Below are 7248 nucleotides of genomic sequence, written 5' to 3' on the forward strand. Positions count from 1 at the left end.
AGGAAGAACGATAGACGGCAGTCGCGTGGAACTCGCGAGGTTCCGTGTTCGTACATTAAACCCGTTCGCAGCATACTAATGGCAATTTCACCGGGGCCCTTAGCCCATACGCAGGACTAATATTTATTACGGGGGGCCCTCTCGCCGCGTCGATTCCGAATGCACGGGACGTAAGACGCGCGTGGGTCGACGTCTTGGTCGCGTGGTGCAACCTCTTAACTACTTGCTCATTGTACTCATCTCGCATTACCTTTCTCCCGCTTAACATTCAGGCGTAATAATGACTACGATTAACATTCCAAGTTAGAATTCTGTGTACGCCATTTTCGTTACGAAGCCGGGAGGTTTTCCTTCGTGTCTTCGGGAACGTACTGAGACAAATTGTCACGTGTTAAATGGAAATAACGATACTAATTATAAAGATACGATAAGATAAGAGTGGTTGATAAAATATTGGCTTATACATTCTGAGTCACCGGTATTCCCTTTTAATTTACTAAACTACGTGTACTTAATTCTGTAAATTGTGTACGAAGTACATTTTTACGAAGGTAGGACATCTTTTATTTTAGAGAAAAAACCCGAGGCGGATCTGCCGCGTTAAATGGAAACAATAGTACTAATTATAAAAATACGATAAGATAAGAGTAATCGATAAGTTTATTGACTTGTAAATTCTGAGTCATCGGCAGCGCGTGTCTCCTTTCTTTTTCTTTTGCGAATTTATCAAATGTCACATAATTCCGTAATTACTCGAAATTGCGTCTCGTGTCCGAGCGGCATTTCGAGAAATTACACCGAGAAAGGGAAAAAAAAAGAGCAAGATCCCGAAATGATGGCATAAAAGTGACGACGGGATATCCTGTCTAGCCGCGTCCATTTGCGTCGGAGGAAACGTAAGGTCAACATATTCGGGTTTATCTGCACGGGATGTATATCATTTCGGGTAGTAAGGTGACGCGCGCGAGAAGAGGAGCCGAAAGAGGAAGTAGCGGGAAAGAGAAATATACGGGACGCGGGTGAAAGCCAGAAACGCGCTGCCACAAAATAACAGACGTGGCGTGTCGCTACCCACCGTGACACGGCATCATGCATTGCATTTCGTGAATTTTCACATCCGGCGCATTGTGCGAAACGGCATACCGTGGCGCGTTGCACCGCCCCGGACCCTTAAATTACCTGCGGAAGTCGCGGCACCGAATCCGCCATCGATTATCTCGCTCTCGCCCCCCGGGGGCCCCCTTACGGTTTTATGCCTTGGTAATAACGTTAATAAAAATTTATTCGGCACTCAAAAGCGACAGTAAAGATAACATTATCACTTACTACTACCGTAATACAATATCCTAGATGTGTGTTTCAGTTTATCCCCTTGATCTGTTCTGTGTTAATTTTCTTTTTCTTTTTTAACGATATCGTCGAATGTGCTTCTGCTCTGCGATGATATATTCGCTGATATAATGAAAATTTATTGATAAAGGAAATCGGACATGCTTTGCCATCTATGGAGTTTCGTTTCAACCTCCGTGTGACCGCAGCGCATGATATCATCGTTTTGTATCGCGTCAACAGCAGAAAGTTGATAAACTTAATCATTTGCTGTTTGATATTCCTCGAAATTTTATTTAAAGAGCAAGTTGCTATTTGCGAATTATATTATTGTTGTAACTCAAGTGAGATGAACTTATTTTCCCCGAGTAATCATCAGAAGATAATTCGTAATTCGTAATTCGCGTTTTATCCTACGATGGTCGGTTATCCGTAAACATTTTAACAATATTATATTTATATTAAAAAAATTTGTTTTATAATTCGAAATCTACTTGCAGTTTTTTGATGCAGCAAAGTGTCTTTTTATTTTATAAGCTCATGTTATATGAATTTATTGTAGAGCCGACAGTTAAGAACAATCTTTGCACAATATTACGTGCAACGGAAAATCTTTTTATCTTATGTCAACTAACAAAATATATATAACTGTTGCATTAATATTATTACTTGAAGATATCTCCATAATTTAATTAAGTTTGAATATCTTCGTAATTAAATGTCGGGTTTAATTATCGGGAAGTCTGCTGCGTGTTAATAAGCTTAAATTACTGGTCGTTACGAAACGCTAGTAATTTAATTCAGCAAACTGTTTAATTTCTTCAAAAGGAGCACAATAAGTAATTGCAAGTAATCATGTTGCGTAGATGATGAAGTGGTTGTCAACTTACAGGCAGGTCTCGTATACAATCAAGATTACCAATACGCGGGGATCAGAGATTGATCGCATTTGTTTCCATTTATTTCTTTCCTCTATCTACTCTGGACTCGTGGATTTAATGAATGAATCTTTCTTACACACTGCTGCAACTCTTTTCTCGTAACAAAACACGAAAGAGTTTTCCTTTTTACTGATATTTGTAAATCTTTCACGAACTCAACGATAGGAAACTTAAGCTTCGAGAAATATTATCTAGGAACTTTAAACCTCGGATGACAATCGTCGTTGAAATAAGATCATTTGCAACTTCTCCGTGCAAGCTGTGTACACGTACACAGGGCAATATTGTAAATCCCACTATCAAATAAAGTGCGGGGCAAAACCGAGAGGAATGAAAAGGGGAAAGCAGCTTTTCTCAGAATGCAAATGGCGAGTCGAATGTAATTTATGAAAAATCCGTGGGTAGGATCAAAACGAAATTGCTGTTGGTTACACGGTGCGGTTTACTGCTCCTTCCCAACGAACTATTTAACGTGGTGGCTAAAACGATCTCCTCAAATTAAATTGCTAAGCTGTAAACGGATAGTGCGAGCTTGTTTTTTTAATGAACTCGCAACGGTTTCTTTCCCGCTCAAACGAAAGTGCTTCCGAGATTTAATGACTATATCTAAAAGTGAGGATAAAAATAGCAACGCGATCTAGCGCGTACACAGATTCTATACAGTAACCGCACCCGAGAGCGAATGCACTTATCCACTTCTCGACACTCCGGAAGGATTCGGTCCACTTCAAACTCGATAGAATCCAGCTCGGGCAACTTTGTGCCTGACGGCGAAGTCGTTTTGTTTAAATTTTCTTACGTCTGCTCGCAACGAATTCAAAGCGCACGAAAACACGAGGAAAGATAATAGGGAATAAAAATACTCCCGCCTTTCTGAACAAGCAGAAATTCACTGAACGTTAGATTCGCTGCATTTCATCGCCACAGAATTTATAACAATTCGCTCGAGGTATTAGAAAGCAAACGAAGATCAGCAGCGAAAACGTTTCCAGTGGGATTAAACATATAAATGACTCTATTACGCGTCGTCTCAATGCGTCACTCGGGAATTGCAGTCGGTGCATATCTGCGAGCGTTAGCAACTTCGTCGGCACGGAGTGTGTCTCGTTTAGCGAATTAACTAAATATCGCACGAGCCATCGACGCACGGCTTAAAATCAAATGCGAAGGCATTATTTTACTAGCTTTAACTCCCCCCCCCGTAAAGTTTGCCCATCTTTCTTTCCTTAATTAGCAGATGTTAAAAGTTTCCAGGCCGCAATTTATTATTCTTTATTGTTCCTCCCTACGTATTATTTTTCTTATAAATTTTTATGAAGATTTATTCAGAGGATGAAAGATGATTCTTATGTAAATTTCGGAAATTAGCCGGAAGATATATTGGAAATTAAAACCGAACTCTAATATGCCACAATACGCGCGCAACGTTCAACAATCTGGCCTTTCAGCAATGGATCTGTATGGAATGCTCATCGAGCCGTGTGATTCGCGTACAAATCGCAATTGCATCGTTGCAGCCGGCACGCTGAGAGGCAAATTGCGGGTTTTATTTTACCAATGTAATCGTCAATGAGGATGACGCGCGTGATCGAAGAAGATGAAATTTTCGCTCGTGCGTCACAAGTTTTGCATTCCCGCCCGTAAGGGTTCAGAGTTCGTGAACGGAAATGACCTTTCATCTTGAATTTAGAAGAGTCCTGCACCCCGTATCCTGGTATCATGGTAGCTTTATTTATAAGAGTGGAATACACACACAATAAATTTGTTTCTATGATAACCGCCTCTAGTCCAAAGTTCCTTACGTTGTGGCTCCGTTTTGCATATCGTATACTTACGTTACTTTTGAACTTACGACGAATAAGCAGCATAGTGGCGCAATATTAGGAAATATGAAAATCCTGCGTAAAATACGAATTTCTTGAAATATGAAGAAAAAAGATGTAGACGAGAAAAGAATGTAAAAATGTAAAGTGATAAATCAGAGAATATGAAAGGGATAAGTAAATTTCATCAAATACATACGAATTGTATGTATCGTGTACACAAATATATTCGCTCTTCAGTATAACAAAATGTTGGAAGAGTATTATTAGAATTAATGTTTAAAACATTACTTCTAAAATAAAAGGGGAAAAAAGAAAAAAGAATTACTGTGCGCGACGTATTCTAACTATTATTTGCAAACTCTAACCGATTCCATGAATCACTAATTTCGCATATAATTAATTTTTGTCCATATAATTTATCAGTATTCACAAGGTTATTAAAGGCAGTAATTTCGTGTTTGCGGTCTCTCATTTTCTTCTCGGTCTATCCGCATTTTCCCCGCGCGCAATTACGATCTGTCCTAAGCAGTGCATATTACTTATGTTACATTCGGAGTCACAGAGTAATGCGTTCTATTTCGACTACCACCCGCACGCATTTCTCGTTCGTGTTTGTTCTCCCGTGGTCTCAAGCCGATCGCGCAATAATGGAACTATTTATTCTGCAAGAGACATTTCCCAGTTAGAATAACTCGTTCGTCTCATCGATGTCGCACGGAGGACGAGTCAATTTTGTTCCTTGCTATTGTTAGCGCGTCTAATTAAGAATAACGTTACGTAATTAAACCGTGTAGCGATGCCGCCTAGCTAAGAATCGCAGACCGCGGCAATCCGTCCCTTTTTCGGATGCTTCAACGGAATCGCAAATCCGCCGTTTTACGGCGACGTTGACAAGGAGTAAGTTAATAACCGATAAATCGACTGACGATTCGTCGGACGGCGAAACGAGGCGTTCGTTTCGCCGATTAAACGAATTTGCACAAGCAGATCTTGTTAATAACCCGGTGGCCGTAAATCACCCTTTCTCGTCGACTTCCCACACACTTTGAATTTCGATTTTAGCTCTCGAACGAGAGATCACAGGTGGCCAATATCTCGTTACCATGCAAAATCTTTCCATGCCTCCTGAAATTCAAGAATCAGTCGCAAAAAAGAAATTAATTACTTTAAAATAGCAACTATAATGCATCTTATATTAATAAGAATTGATAACACGGCTTACTGTCACTGATTATTCGCCGTTCGCTGCGTATATCTTACATTCGCTACGTAAATCCTATTATAAATGCCTGCTATAATTTATTCAGAGTTATTCGGGTATAGCAGCAAAGATATTGATATTGATGCATAAATATGTAAACGATGATATGTAGAACGAATACTATTTGCATAATGTCTCTCTCGTTAATTATCGTAGTTAAGTCATTATATTTACACGGCATACATTATCTTTTCGCACTCTTGCATAATGACGTTACATCATAATGCCATAATATTTTCGTTTAACAGATGATTATTACGATCAGTAAAAAGCTTGGCTTTTTAATTATCTGCTTGTAGAACAAATGTTACACAATTGACCAATACCCGATACATATCTCAAATGACTAATTAATAAGAGAAGTTACATAAACATTTTCTTACGCTTTCTAAATTTTCCTGTAAACACTGTGATTATATTTCGGCATTTATAAATACAATTTGAAATAAAATATAAATAAAAGACAATAGCACTGATATTATAACGAGAGAATAACGCGCGATAGAACTGAATAACGATATTTTATTAATTTGTAAATAACAATACTAATTTATTGCCTTTTGTAATAGAGACACCCTTTCATAAACACATCTCTATTTAAAAAAAAACAATTTAAAAATGTCGGCAGTGAAGGATATCTCCCTTGTTTTATTTCACGTAAAAGAATGGAAAAATTAAAAACTCGCGGTGACATACTAAAAGGGATTTTCAATATAGCAAAATACTAATAACGTTACCTACATTTCGTGCCTGATTAATTTATTATTACAATCAGATTGAATAAAACATCCGAGATTAACTCGCTCCTTTTAATTCATTCAACTTCCGAACTTTTGGGAGTTCCCTCGCGCCGCGCCGACGGAAACACCGAATCGACGCAGTACCAGACCAGACATTGCCGTATATCAAACGCATCACACACTGGTATTTCATCTGCTCGCTTATATCCACGTTATGTCCCCGATGGCTATTTGTTTCGAGTGCTCGCCAACGCTGTTTCGCGGGCATTATTAAAATGGGCTATCGCAGAATTTGCATGGCGACAATGGCGTACGGCGGGCGCCCTGGAAAGGGGCCGCGCGATAAACGGTAATAACGGCGGCTCTTGATGTGACGGAGGGAAAGGGAAAGTCGAGGGTGTTCCTTGAGTTCGAGGATACCCGGATGAGATGGATAGCGAGAGAACTATGAGACGCAAAAAAAGAAGAAGAAGAAAGATGAGACACGCAGGAATGCGAGGGATAAAAAGAGCGATGGGAGACATTTTTACCGTGCTCTTTGCCATCGTGTGCGATGACCGCTGACATGTATTTTCGCTCTTTGAGCACGTAGGGGACATTCTCGATATTTGAATGCGAAGCATTTATATACAGGGTGGGCCATTTTAATTTATACAGTCGATTTTTTAAAAAACTAAAAGAGATATGAAAAAATGTTTCAGACAAAAGTTGTATGGTTTCGAGGGGGACATAAGATGGTACCATAGGTTTGACCTTGAAGAGTAATTTGAAGGTCACATGAAGGTTACCTTCAATTTCTTAAATGGAACCTACTATTTCTCGTTACATATTCTTGCAGGTTATCTCGAGAGCTTTCCAAAACACTATAATAAAGTAATTTTTTGTTAAGAACTTTTTGAGTTATTAAGGTTTGAAAGTTTCAATATTTAGACGTAAATTACAAAATATCTTGTAAAATATTCATTTTTTTATCATCTTACTTTAATACTTTTTTGAACAGAATAATGATACAAATCAACTGGTGTAAAGAAAACAAACAATTTTGTAACAAGCAAAAAAAAAATTTTTTTTAAATTGCTTGTTACAAAATTGTTTGTTTTCTTTACACCAGTTGATTTGTATCATTATTCTGTTCAAAAAAGTATTAAAGT

This window comes from Vollenhovia emeryi, unplaced genomic scaffold (genome assembly GCF_000949405.1).
Source record: "Vollenhovia emeryi isolate VEMERY1.0 unplaced genomic scaffold, V.emery_V1.0 DF939164.1, whole genome shotgun sequence".
In the NCBI taxonomy this organism is placed as follows: Eukaryota; Metazoa; Arthropoda; class Insecta; order Hymenoptera; family Formicidae; genus Vollenhovia; species Vollenhovia emeryi.